The sequence below is a fragment of the Cyprinus carpio genome, chromosome A7, assembly GCF_018340385.1.
Source record: "Cyprinus carpio isolate SPL01 chromosome A7, ASM1834038v1, whole genome shotgun sequence".
NCBI lineage: Eukaryota > Metazoa > Chordata > Actinopteri > Cypriniformes > Cyprinidae > Cyprinus > Cyprinus carpio.
The window spans coordinates 42,561,341-42,575,550 of record NC_056578.1 but is presented as its reverse complement, the minus strand read 5'-3'; the positions used below and the strand labels follow the sequence as shown (position 1 = coordinate 42,575,550).

Here is a 14,210-nt window from a genome sequence, read left to right as displayed (position 1 = left end):
TGTGTGTGTGTCATTTGCCCTCAAAGTTATTCATATGTTTGTACATTGTTATATAGTAAAATGACTTTTAAAGACATCGGAAGTTTTTTTTTTTTTTTTTTAGTCCTTTTCCATTTTTACATATTTTCATGGAAAAATTTGCCATGGCTAATTGAAAAATTGCACCTGGGTTAGAACAACAAACGCTATTAAAATGAATGTCCTTGTTTTCCAATATGGCCAACAGATGGAAGCAGATGATAAATTTATGGTATCCTTTACCATTTCCACCTGTGATATAGTTTCTTTTCCCGTTCGCTATTGGATTTATATTTAGACATTATAAAAGCACTATTATAACTTTAAACATCTCTTATTTTTTTAAGTTCAGGGGGCATTGTTTTGTATTGAAGGTATGAAGTAGCAAGAGTTTTCAACTCATTGAATCTATACCTTAATTACACAGATGGTCTATTTTGAATTTACAATGGCAATTTTCATTGAAGAGTGGCATGCTGGTTTGTATCCGTGTTTAAAATCTCTCAGTTTTGCTCTAAAATGATAAATCAAATGCCCATTCACAAAAACATGGTTTATTTATTCTTTCGGAGCAATAAGAGATACTCAGAAATGAATGATATTAAAGCCAGGATGTCTTCATAGGGGTGGCCAAGGAGAGGGCAAGCAACGCAGTCTGGGGTGGCACAGAAATCATCATTACTTCAATAGTTAGGATTTGACTGTAAAGTAGTGGACTGTTTTTTTTAGTGCCTAAAATACAACCAAATGCAATTAATTTGTACTTAATTGTAATTGAGATAGTTGTGAATTGCAATCAAGTAATACTGAGTGAATGACAAATTTTAGGGCTGTCAAATGATTAATCACGATTAATCACATCCAAAATAAAAGTTTTGTTTACATAATATTGTATGTGTACAAGGGGTAGATTTATTAGTATATATAAATACACACACATAAATTATATATTTAGAAAATATTTACATGTATATATCATTTATTATATTTATATTTATATTTATATTATATATAAATATATTTAATATATAAAACATACCATATTTTCTTCTAAAATATATATACATGCATGTGTGTGTATTTATATATACATAATAAATATACACAGTATACACACATATATTATGTAAACACAAACTTTTATTTTGGATGTGATTAATCGTGATTAATCATTTTGACAGCCCTACAATATTTGTATTATTTTTCTATTACCTAGGCTCCAGGTATTTTAATAAAAGGGCTCACTGTAGCTTTATTGCTCAGTAAACTTGGTTCTGGGTCTTAACACCAAAATCTTGTTCTCCATCATTGCACAGGCCTGCTCATGAATGAGACACGCAGATAACTAAAGTCAACATTCACTGAACTTTATATTATCAATCAGCTCTGAAAAAGTCATCAGTCAATGTTTAACATTCTGTTAGTTGTCCAAATGAATTCATTGCAGCACTTTTGTCATACCTAAATTGAGCTCTGTATAAAGGAAAATAATGTAAGAATGTAAAATGAGTTATTTTATGAACTTAAATATGGTTTCATTTTCTTTTCATTATCATACTTTTCAAATTAACGAAAAATTAGGGCATATTTTCTACTACATTTAACTGTACTGTGCTCACATTTGGCCTACTTGTGCATTAAATTATAAATTTAAAAATAATATCTCAGTAGGCTGCATTCATTTGAGAGACGTTCTTAAATGTAATGCACATACACAGTTTTGCAGCTTTAATCTCCATTTTGGTAATTTCGTGAATTAACTGACAATCTATGCTCGCAGTTTCTAGTGCGGTTTATTTATGAAGTGAGCGTGCGTCTCATATTCACGTACAGTTGAAGAGCGCGCGCCTTGAGCAGTAAAAGCTCTGTCAGGACAGGAAAGTTTGTTTTACTAACATATAACAACATCTCATCAGACCGCAGTTCCCTGCTGTTCTACTGAAGCTCTTTTGGCACCTGCTGCCTATCTTTTCCGCGCTTGTTTGCTGAGAGCAGCTGAAGCGCGTCTGAAAAGTCTCCCGTTTGTTTCTTGTGGTCGCAAAGAGATCTGGACTGCGTTTCCCGAAAGCTTCGTAAAAACGATCGTACGACTGATCTTAATATTACGGTCTGTTTCCCAAAAGCATCGTAACTTAAGTAACACTTGAAAATCATCGTAGATCTACGAGTGCTCACTATATTGTACACTTTATAAGTGCATCGTAAGAAGACAGATTTATGCGCTCACCTGCAGGACAATCCGAAGATTACACCTTTAACTTGATTCAAGTGCAATGTGATTATAATATAAGGATTTGATTGTACTTTATTGTACACTTTATTACTCGTTTTGTAAAAGTTAATTTATAAATGGAATAACTAAAAAGGGCAGAAAAAAATAGAAATACATATATAAATTAAATGACTGAATAAAACATAAAATAAAAAAAGTAATGGTAACACTTTATAATAATGTTCTGTTAAGTCATTTATAAATTATTAGTTAATGATGAACTTATCATTTACAAAACATGACTATACATTCATAAATGATTAATAAGTTAACATTTTAGTAATGTTTTATTAATTCAGTTATAAGACACATAAAATATAATATAAAAAATAAAAAAAAAACATACAAAACATGATTATATGTTCATAAATGATTAATGAGTGGTATACTAACGATTTACAAATGTGTTGTAAGTTATCTAAAAAAAAAATTAATCATGAAATAATAAATCAAACTGATCATTAGCAGATGGTTTATAAGTTATTAGTTGATACATTATTTATCACTTATAAATCATTGAAGTATTTCTGTCAAAATTGTTTTGTATAATTATCTCAATAAACAATTATTAATCATGAACAAATGATGAATAAACCATTAGTAAATGATCAGTATATGATTTATTGGCAAATTTGTTAGCTTGTCTGTGTTCATAAGCACAAACATGCAGGTATGCTAAAGCACTATTTTAAGAAGAGTAATTCATTTGTTTTGAAGTTAATAAACATGTATAAATGTCTTAGTCAGATGATTCCAGTGGCTTGTGTTAATCCTTTCACTCATCAGCACAGACTTGTGTTCTGTGTGGAGTGTGTGGATCTAGTGATGAAGTGAACCCCTTCCACTGAAGCTCACATCAGGTGCACAGAGTTACAGACCCCATGTGTGTCACAGAAGACAGCTGTCTATATACCCTCACCAGTCAGTACTTAGTACAAACTACAAAGTGTTCAACACCTGTTATAGATGATGTGTAAACACAGGAATAAATCATTTACAAAGCTTTCTGCATCCCCTGATCTAAAGTGTAAACTATTCATCACTTGTAAATGTGTTACATATCACTTGCAGATCTTTATAAATTATGTACAAACTGCAGTTGGTAAATTTACCATGTATTTGCCATATGCAAAGGTTCTGGTATACCTTTCAGTTACAGGATATACAAATCTATACAAATCCCTTATATGATATTTAAATTATATTTTGTTATGCAAATATATTTTACTATTATATAGATATCTATGAGCCTCTAACTCACTCTTTATACACGACGTTTTAGCCACTTCCCAAAAATAAAAACGCAATATAGATATATTGACAGTGACTATTATCTTAGTTAATATACTATTGTATAAAAAAGATCATTTTAAGCTCCATACTCCACCCTATAATCTTAAACATAACCATTTTGACAATATACAAAGTGTAACAGGCAGATAAATGTACGTTAGTAGTCACAATAATTTATTTAAAACATTACAAAAAGCAGTATAAAGAACAGATAAAAACGACGCGTGTGCAACATTACCAGTGATCTGACGGCAAAACAATTTTGTGTGAGTTACAGAATGAAATTAAAATGTTTAATCGTTGCAAGCATTCTCCTGATCTGCATTTCCATCCTTCAAAGCGTCACACCGCATCTCACTCAACACAATTCGGCATGTCGCAAACAATCTATGGTGGTCGCAAATCACAAGTGACAGCCAATAAGGAGCGAGGTTTGACGTCACTGCCGCAAACCAGTGTCGTTGTGTTGAAGCGCCAATTTTGAAAGTTTTAACGGATGAGACGGCAGCTATGTACTGTTATTAATGTATAATGATTATATTACGGAAAACAAATCCTTTTTCTCCCACGGTGGTATCGTACGACTTCTGAAGACTTGGAATAAAATGCACAAAATAATGGACTACGTATGGTGCGTTTTCATGTTATGGTGAGCAGCTGTCCCATGGGAAACAAAATAAAAAATAAACAATTAAGTGCTGATTAAATGGTGACAGAGTGTTCATTTATTTATTTAAAAAAAATATATAAGTTCAAGCTTGGGTAAAGTGATGGAATGAGATGGATCATGTAACAGGAAGATCTACAAATGATATGTAACACATTTACAAGTGATGAATAGTTTACACTTTACATCAGGGGATGCAGAAAGTGTTATACATGACTTGTATACATTTACAAATAATTTGTAACAGGTAAGAAAGGCCTGCAAGTGATATGTAACACATTTACAAGTGATGGATAGTGTACACTTTAGATCAGGGGATGCAGAAAAAGCTTTGTAAATGATTTATTCCTGTGTTTACACATCATCTATAACAGGTGTTGAACACTGTGTAGTGTGTGTACTAAGTACTGACTGGTGAGGGTATAGACAGCTGTCTTCTGTGACACACATGGAGTCTGTAACTCTGTGCACCTGATGTGAGCTTCAGTGGAAGGGGTTCACTTCATCACTAGATCCACACACTCCACACAGAACACAAGTCTGTGCCGATGAGTGAAAGGATTTAACACAACCCACTGGAATCATCTGACTAAGACATTTTATACATGTTTATTAACTTCAAAACAAATGAATTACTCTTCTTAAAAAATAGTGCTTTAGCATACCTGCATGTTTGTGCTTACGAACACAGACAAGCTAACAAATTTGCCAATAAATCATATACTGATCATTTACTAATTGTTTATTCATCATTTGTGTCATGATTAATAATTGTTTATTGAGATAATTATACAAAACAATTTTGACAGAAATACTTCAGTGATTTATAAGTGATAAATAATGTATCAACTAATAACTTATAAACCATCTACTAATGATCAGTTTGATTTATTTCATGATTAAATTTTTTTTAGATAACTTACAACACATTTGTAAATCGTTAGTATACCACTCATTAATCATTTATGAACATATAATCATGTTTTGTAAATGATTCGTTCATCATTAACTAATAACTTATAAGTGACTTATAACTGAATTAATAAAACATTACTAAAATGTTAACTTATTACTTATTAATCATTTATGAATGTATAGTCATGTTTTGTAAATGATTAGTTCATCATTAACTAATAATTTATAAATGACTTATAACAGAAACGTTATTATAAAGTGTTACAGGACCCGGAAGTATATTATATATTATTATATAAAGTATAATATTACACACTTTAATATAATATAATATAATATACTATAATATGAAATATGAGATTTCAGCACTTGACAAACGGACAGCGACTCCTCTAAGCAGCACTTAAAGCACAGATACCTGCGACTGCGTTAAGTGCATTTTTGGGAAACGCACGTGAAACAATAACGAACGATCGTAAAATGACTCGCAGAAAGCGCTCTTAAAAGGATAGTTCACCCAAAAATGAAAATGATGTCATTAATGACTCACCCTCATGTCGTTCCAAACCCGTAAGACCTCCGTTCATCTTCGGAACACAGTATAAGATATTTTAGATTTAGTCCGAGAGCTTTCTGTTCCTCCATTGAGAATGTATGTACGGTATACTGTCCACGTCCAGAAAGGTAATAAAAACATCTTCAAAGTAGTCCATGTGACATCAGAGGGTCCGTTAGAATTTTTTGAAGCATCGAAAATACATTTTGATTCAAAAATATCAAAAACTACGACTTTATTCAGCATTGACTTCTCTCCCGGGTCTGTTATGAGCGCGTTCACAGCACATCCGGTTCGCGAATGAATCACTCGATGTAACCGGATCTTCTTGAACCAGTTCACCAAATCGAACTGAATCGTTTGAAACGGTTCGCGTCAACAATAAGCATTAATCCACAAATGACTTAAGCTGTTAACTTTTTTAACATGGCTGACACTCCCTCTGAGTTCAAATAAACCAATATCCCGGAGTAATTCATTTACTCAAACAGTACACTGACTGAACCGAGCCAGATAACGAACGAAACATTGACTCGTTCTCGAGTCAAGAACCGTTTCTGTCGGACGCGTCCGGTTCGAGAACCGAGGAGCTGATGATACTGCGCATGGGTGATTCAGACTGACACACAGCGCGTCTGAACCGAACTGGTTCTTTTGATGATTGATTCTGAACTGATTCTGTGCTAATGTTATGAGCGCGGGTAAACCGAAGGCTTCAATCAAGGGCAATCATCGCCAATGAAGTCACTACGTCGAGCGCAAAAGAACTGGTGAACCGTTTTCGGCAACCGGTTTATTGAATCAAACTGTCCGAAAGAACCGGTTTGCGGAAAAGAACAGAACTTCCCATCACTACCGGTGATCCGAAAACCGATGCAACCGGTTCTTGACTCGAGAACGAGTCAATGTTTCGTTCGTTATCTGGCTCGGCTCGTGTTCATCTTCACTTCTCTCTTCACAGCAGTTCAGTCAGTGTACTGTTTGAGTAAATGTTTGTTGAACATAAAAGAAGATACTTTAAATAATGTGGGGTAACCAAACAGTTTCTGGTCCCCCAATGACTCTGATGTTTTGTTTTTTTACCTTACTATGGAAGTTACGACCATCAAGCTGTTTAGTCGAGACACATTCTTCAAAGTAGTGATCAACAGAAGAAAGAAAATAAAGAACTGTATGCAGGTTTAGAACAGCCTGGCTAAATTATGACTACTTTCATTTTTGTGTGAATCATACCATTAGTGACAGACACATCCGTGCTTCTAAAGGTATAGACCTATTGTTTTATTAACATTATTATATTCCATACATTATCAGAGCTTGGTAGACATAATTATTATATTTTTAGATATGATTAGAAAGGTAAATTAATATATTATAATTAATGTTATGCCCTATTCATTAATTTATTATTGATATTAATCATAAATATATACCTAATAAATAATCATATATGTCATAAATAATTTGTAAACAACTCGTTTTGAAAAATGTAAATTGTTTAGATAAAAATGGGACAAATAATAATTACATAATATTGTAGTCCTAATTGAAGCGAATTAATGTAATATGTTTCTATGCTCCTCTTTATTATTTGCTACTTGCTTAAATGTTTTGAAGTTATATAAGTTTAAAATTCTTAACATACAACTGTTTAAATTAAATTTTTCAAGTTGTAATTATTTTTAAATGTACTAAATTACTTATGTAAGGATATGTAAATGTAAGGATTGTAAGATTATCAAGTCGGTAAACTAATTAATTAATTAATAAGGAGAAAAAAGTAGATCAAGAATTATCTTGTCCCCCAGAATCTGAATCGGATCGGATCGGATCGAGAGGTGACTAAAGATTCCCACCCCCTACTAGAAAGTGTTAAAGATGGAGACATTCACTGGAAAATCTTTAATATTACAATTTACATGACATTAAATGAGAACCTCCTAAAAAAAACTTTGTAAGGGTTTTTGTTCTGTTTAAATGTAGTTTTCAGTGTTCCTGTTTTCCCGGGTACCTGAGTTCCCTAGTTAGTGTTCTTGGTTGTTAGTTAGTTCCACACATCTGTTCTGTTCTTCATGATTACACTCTTTCTAGTATTTAAGCACTTAGTTTTCCCAGTTCTCTGTCTGTTCTCTTCTTAGTTGTGGTTTGTATATTCTTACTATTACACTATATATATTTCATATCAGTCAATATCGATATTATCACGATAGATGTCAAATTTAATTTCTTTCAAATTTAAAGGCAGATTTTTGCTCTAATTTGAAAGTTGTAAAAACCAGACGTCTAATTGTGGATTTAAACTATTCTTTATGGTCAGAACATGCAAACACTTCGTTTTTGAATTCTTTACACTTTTACAGCTTTTAACTTAACAAAATAAATATCTTAATAGAAAAAATAAAATCTTAGTTCTGCGTGTTATAATGAGTAACTGTTTCAAATCAAGAAACAGGTTTGTGTTCCCTGATAATATTTATAATTTGTTTTTCTTTATTTTTCTCCTAGAAACACACATTTGATAGTAGCTTGAGTTAGGATGCAGATGTAGATTTATGTTCATTATCAAAATCAGTAATATCTGTAAAAACTGTAGCAATCTCATATGGTGAAATTTAATTCTGACTGTTTGAGGTGCTTTTAACCATTGGTCTTCCATAGTAGCATACATTTAGATCATGATAATCAATTAAAACCACAATTATAGCGCCTAAATATGGAAAAAATCTAGGTATTTGTATAAAAAAACAGTCTAATAGGGACGTGGTACGAGATCTTGCGAGATCCGAAGTGTCCTGCGAGATCCGGCTGGTCTCGTGAGAATGTGACGATATCCAACAAAAACAATTTTAAATCAAAACCACACAATCAAACAAATAAATAAAACAACCCCATATAAGTTCAAACAAACACGCAATCTTATTCCTGAAAGACAATGATTCAGCTATGTCTATTACAACTGTTTCACATCACGAGTGTCATTAGAGCGTGAAGCACGTTTTGTTGCTGTCCATGTTAATGAATCATTCATGCTGCTGCTGATCCAGAAAGAGCAACACAAAAAGTCTTACAAAAGTAAAGTGACGTGACTTACCCTTTTTAACCACACATAAGTATTTCTGTGCTACAGACATTTAGTTAACATAAGTACTGGGATAGTTTATAGTTTGGGTGTAAACACTTATTTTCTACAGTATCTTTCAAAACGAAAGTATCTTAACACGTGTGTGTATTGTAACGCTTACACTCTTCCTCCAGCAGGTGGCGACAGTTTAAAAAAAGTATTTGTCATTGAATCATTCATTCAGGAGATTCCAATAGTGTCTTTATTAAATGAGACACTGACTCCATTTATTTATTTATTTTTAATTTTGTTCAAATTAATATTTTTTAAAGACTTAAGCGATTAACATTTTGTCAAAACCACTAGTAAATTGTTATTTTGTTTAGTTTTCTAATCTTTTTTCTTCAGAATTGTGAGATAATCGTGATCTCCAATTTATATATATAAAAAAACATGATTCTCAATTTATCCAGAATCGTGCAGCTCTTGTTTACATGTTGTTTATTGCTGTATATAATAGACATATTATATTATATAGATATAATAGAAGTTTAATTTCATAAAGCACTAGTTGATTTCAAAATGCACCTACATTTATTGCATTTTGTGTTTTTCAGCTAAATAAGACTATTTTCCCCAATATATTTCATCATTGAGGATTTCTTTTAAAAAAAGTTTAAAAATCTCATCTCGTCTCATTTCGCAGGATAAGTGTCTCGTCACACACCTAATATAAATTTAAGATTGTCATCTCACAGCATAATTCAATCTTTTCAAAATGATAAAATAATATATATTCACACATCACACAATTACAATTATAAGATATAATTTAAGATTGTCATGTGACAGTTTGAGTCACTCGTTGCATAATGTGATTTGTTTCACATGATGAAATAGACTGATAAGCAGTTATAGTTTTCCATTTTGATCAAAACCACAGTCTCTCAGATGGACATGTGATCATAACAGAGTGAGTTTATGAGGACAATGATATTTAACTCACCCTTCACTGAGAGAGAAACACCAGAGCTTGATTGTGATGAGTTTGGTCTTCCATTTCTCTGTCCTTTACATGTGTACAGACCCGCATGAGATGTTTCAGATCGTTCAATAGTGAAAGTGTATGTGTTCACAGTGTTACGCTCATACACTTTAGTTCTGTCTTTATACCACTCATATCTCCAGTCACTGTGATCAGAGTTTATCACACACTTCAGACTCACTCTCTCTCCAGTGAATACAGGACTGTTTGGAGTCACAGTCAGTGTAGATGTTGGTAAATCTGTGAAGAAAGACAAAAATATAAACAGCTATTTCAGTGGAAATAATTACTTTGTAAATGTGTTATAAAACTATAAAGTTTATACATTCATTGGTGTAATTTTATAATGCTGGTGTTTTATTTATGTATAGTGATAAGTTTTCTGATCTCAGTTTATTTGAGGAGGCTGTGTCTCCGTCATGAAGCATCTCAGGATTCTCAATAACAGTCTCTGCGTGTGTTGCTTCAAGAGAGCGACCATCTGTCTGTGTTATTACTTTCTTTTCTTTTTTCTTTTTTTTTTTATTCATGTATAATCAAAATCGTTTATCATTTAGTTATTCACTTTAATCCATTATTCATTTGTATTATTTTACTTACTTCACCTGCTTGTGCAATGCTTGCTATTGTTGTTTAATCTTATGATTGTTTGGTTTCAAAACATATTTGCCTCCGTGAGAAAGAGAACAGCTCTGTCTCAGGATCTGATAAAGTGACTGGATGGAGATCTGTTCTAACAGTCACATGCTCAGACAAACAGCTAAATGTAGTGTTACATCAGGAATGGACTTGAATAAGACCCTCATGCAGAGAGCAATAGAGACACCAGAACACAAATATTCATGATTCTGCTTAGTTAAAAATACAGAATTATATTAGACCCTTATGATTTCACTCTGTCCCTCACTACATGCATTTAAAATGTTTTAATTACTGAATTTTATAATTTTATTATTATTATTAATTACAATTAATAAACAAAGAATCTTGAATGTGTGATCTTCTGGATTCACCACATTTGATCTGCCATTACCATATTTCATGCTAAATTAAATCTGTCTAAACTTTTATTTTGGTTGAACTACAGACGATATACTGTCACATTTTTGTATCGTGATGTTATGACACAACATGTTGTTCCCAAAGAAAGTAGGGGTGGAAGAAAAAAATCGATGCATCGCGATTCTCTCTCTGAGAATTTCAGAATCGACTCTGAGCTTAGTTTTTAACCAGTGGACTTATATATTTAAAATATGAACCTCACGAACAGAAGGCTGCTTTCAATTTCAAATGCTGACGAGCGCTTTGTTTATGATGACTGCTCGTATATGGAAGGCCCAGAGGGTCAAAAACACGCGAATTTTAACACGTAAACAACACGTTAAATATGTGTCGTTTACGCGTGAAAAATCAGCGCATTAAATACGTGTATTTAACGTGTTAAATCCCCTTGACGTAAAGTACGTGTTAAATACGCGTGAAGTACGCGTTAAAAATCAGTTTGAACGGGTCAGTGTCATTGGCTGCTGAGGACTTGGGTTAAACTACTTCTGTGAGCTTAGGGGGTGTACCATTCATAGACTAGGATACCACCATTTAACATGCTATAGATCAGCTTATTCAGCCTAATTATTTTGTCCTTTTTGTATAGCCTATAGAAATAATATATTTAAATTGCAGTTTTATGAAAAATTTGATATTATATTAGAAATAAAATTGCCTTGTTTTTCTCCATGTATGCTTTTTTTTAGTAAATAAACTTATTAGTGGACATTATAGTTTTAACAGTGATCAAACTTAAGTTAGCATCAAAGCTTTTACATTAATGTGGGTAAATCAGTTACAGTGAAGGGAAGCAATCAATGCGGGTTTAAGACAAACCATTGTAATCAATATATGTCTTTGGAAAACAACGTGAGCTTTTCTTGTGCTTACATTTACAGCTATCACCAGCAGGCGGCGCTTATTATGCATTCAGACAAACGTGCAGGTGATATCATCAATTTAAATGAATTTAAAGACATAAATTATTTCAATATGGTAATTTAGAATGTATAGAAGTATTTAAGACTTTCAGGTCAGGTATAAGAACTTGATTTGGCTTTCCTGACAGCAGAAATATTCTACTATACTAAAGTCCTAGGCCACCCTGAAAAATGGGATTAAAGCAATTTATCCGTGAAATTATGTGATTTGTTAAAGCACTTCATTACATCTAAGTAAACATAAAAATACTAAGTAACTATTTTTTTTTTTTTTTTTTTTTTTTTTTAAACCACAGACATATAGAAATTTATCTGCAAGTAATCTGGATTGTTAATGAGATGCCTAATGTACACTTACCAAACCAATGCAAATTAGCCTTTGTTGATGCTGTGAAGCAGATCATGAACTTTCTCCTGTCAACTTTGATCTTTAAAGCTAATGTGGGAGGAGATTGGCCAGTAATGAATTTCAGGTGTGTATGGTTAGTAATGTGACCAGGAAAGTATAAAATAGTTGTTGCATTGACATGGTAGGATTGGCATGTTCCTGAAGTTGTGCTTGATGGTTAGCCACTTAATTCTGGTTCTCGATGTGCAACCTTAATCCTTGTGCTTGATGTGTAGTTTTTATCCTTTTGTATAGGTATGTGGAGTTATGAGCTGTGTGAATTGTTTGCGTTGAATGGTTGCCTATTGAGTGCCTAATTATATTTTTATATGATCTCTCTCTTTTAGGCTGTTTTATTAAGAGGTTTTACACTGTCAGGAAAGTGGGGCAGGCAAACATTTATGGCTGCAGTACCTTAAATGGGCTGATGGCTGTGTTGGAATGCTGAATAACCAGTAAATGCAGTATATTACATTGAGGCCAATTTGGTTATGAGTTTGATGCAATTAATACACTTCCTTTTGAGGATGTGGTTTAATATTTGTGCTCTTTGTTTATAGTATCTTCTCTGTATCTATCATATTTGGATTTTGGTCTTGGAATTGAGTGCTGAGATTGGGTAACTGTGCTGAAGCTGTACTTTTGTTCAAGTATGTTTTGTTGTTCTTTTATTGCGGGTTATATCGATGCGTATTAACTTGAGTTGTGTGTGTGTGGGTTTTTTTTTTTTTTTTTTTTTTTTTTTGTTAAAGGGGCAGACCAGCCACTGTTTCCTCTGTGTATTTAAGTTAATTTGTGCTTATTTTTCTTATATTTTGAGTTATGTGCTAAATGTTTGTCATTTGTATGATATTGCTCTCCTCCTGTTGCAGTGTGTAGTGGCTTTGTATAGGGCCGGGGCTGCATCGGCCCTTAACCTCCCCTGGTGTAGGTGATTTGGGTGGCGTGGCACTTCTGTGTGGTGTATATTACCTAGAAGGTTGACACTGAAATGGTGTTTTAAAATGTTACTCTGTTTGCGGTGTATGCTGTGGGTCTTTTTTCTTCTGTCATTTACAGGTGGTAGGCGGTGGATAAGAGCAGGCCCGACCCTCCTTGCCATTTTGAGGAGAGCTATTTTCTACATCTGTGGATTTTATTATTGATGCATGGTTTTATTGATGTTTTTAATGTCTTGCTTGGGAATAAAATTGTGATATTCAACAAACTACGTTTACGGTTTTAAAAAAATCAATACTTGATTTGTGGAGGGCTCCTCCTGCCCTAAATAAGGAGGTGGCGTAGTCAGTTTATAGTTTCTTACACTACACTAAAACGAACCAAACCCGTGCAACAACTCTGTGATTATTATTATTATTATGATTCAAAGTTGTAAGTATAAGTCAAAGCCTTTTTTGATTCATTTGGGGGGGGGGAGTCACCAGCATACTCTGTTACACTACTGTATACAGTGAACCTGCTAAGTGCTGGTGTTGAGATTCTTGATAGGCTACCATATAGAATAAATTAAGCTGTTTAACTATGTATATGACATAGCAAATTTGTTTTCTTCTGTTTATCTGTTCAATTTTATATTCAATATTAAATCGTATCAGATTTAAATTTCATTGTATTTATTTTATTTAACCCCGAATTTCGGGTTATATAGAAAACTACACACTAAATACACCCAAAACTAAGGACTATATTTAATCTGTACTAATAACTGAGTTGTTGTTGTGGTTAATCCCAAATTTCCAACATCTTTTCACCAAGTCAAGTCTCTTACCGCACACCTTGTGGCGGGTTTCAAACCTAACCAGCAGTTTTCTCAAATGAGACTGTGCTATTAAAGCTATTTTTTTCTTTACCTTCCTCAAGCACTGACAGAACACAGACTCTGACTGAGCCAGACCAGTTGATATCAAATCTTGTGATCATACATTCATACAAATCATCTGCATGATGAAATGTACAGTACACTCTTAAAAATAAAGGTGCTCCAGAAGGTTCTTGAAGCAATGCCATAGA

At 33.0% G+C, this 14,210-nt stretch overlaps 1 long non-coding RNA gene across 3 annotated transcripts in view; it reads left to right on the top strand.

Annotated features, from left to right (window-relative positions):
- LOC122145699 overlaps positions 1-13,561 on the top strand; it is a 24,108-nt gene extending 10,547 nt beyond the window's left edge. Inside the window, exons 3-5 of one of the 3 annotated variants that reach the window (XR_006160521.1) lie at positions 12,761-12,850; positions 13,073-13,161; positions 13,260-13,560. This is a non-coding gene — a long non-coding RNA (uncharacterized LOC122145699). Of the gene's footprint in view, positions 1-12,760; positions 12,851-13,072; positions 13,223-13,259 lie in introns of those variants that run through there. The other 2 variants (XR_006160524.1, XR_006160523.1) reach the window with 2 other exon arrangements.
- The last annotated feature ends 649 nt before the right edge of the window (positions 13,562-14,210 follow it).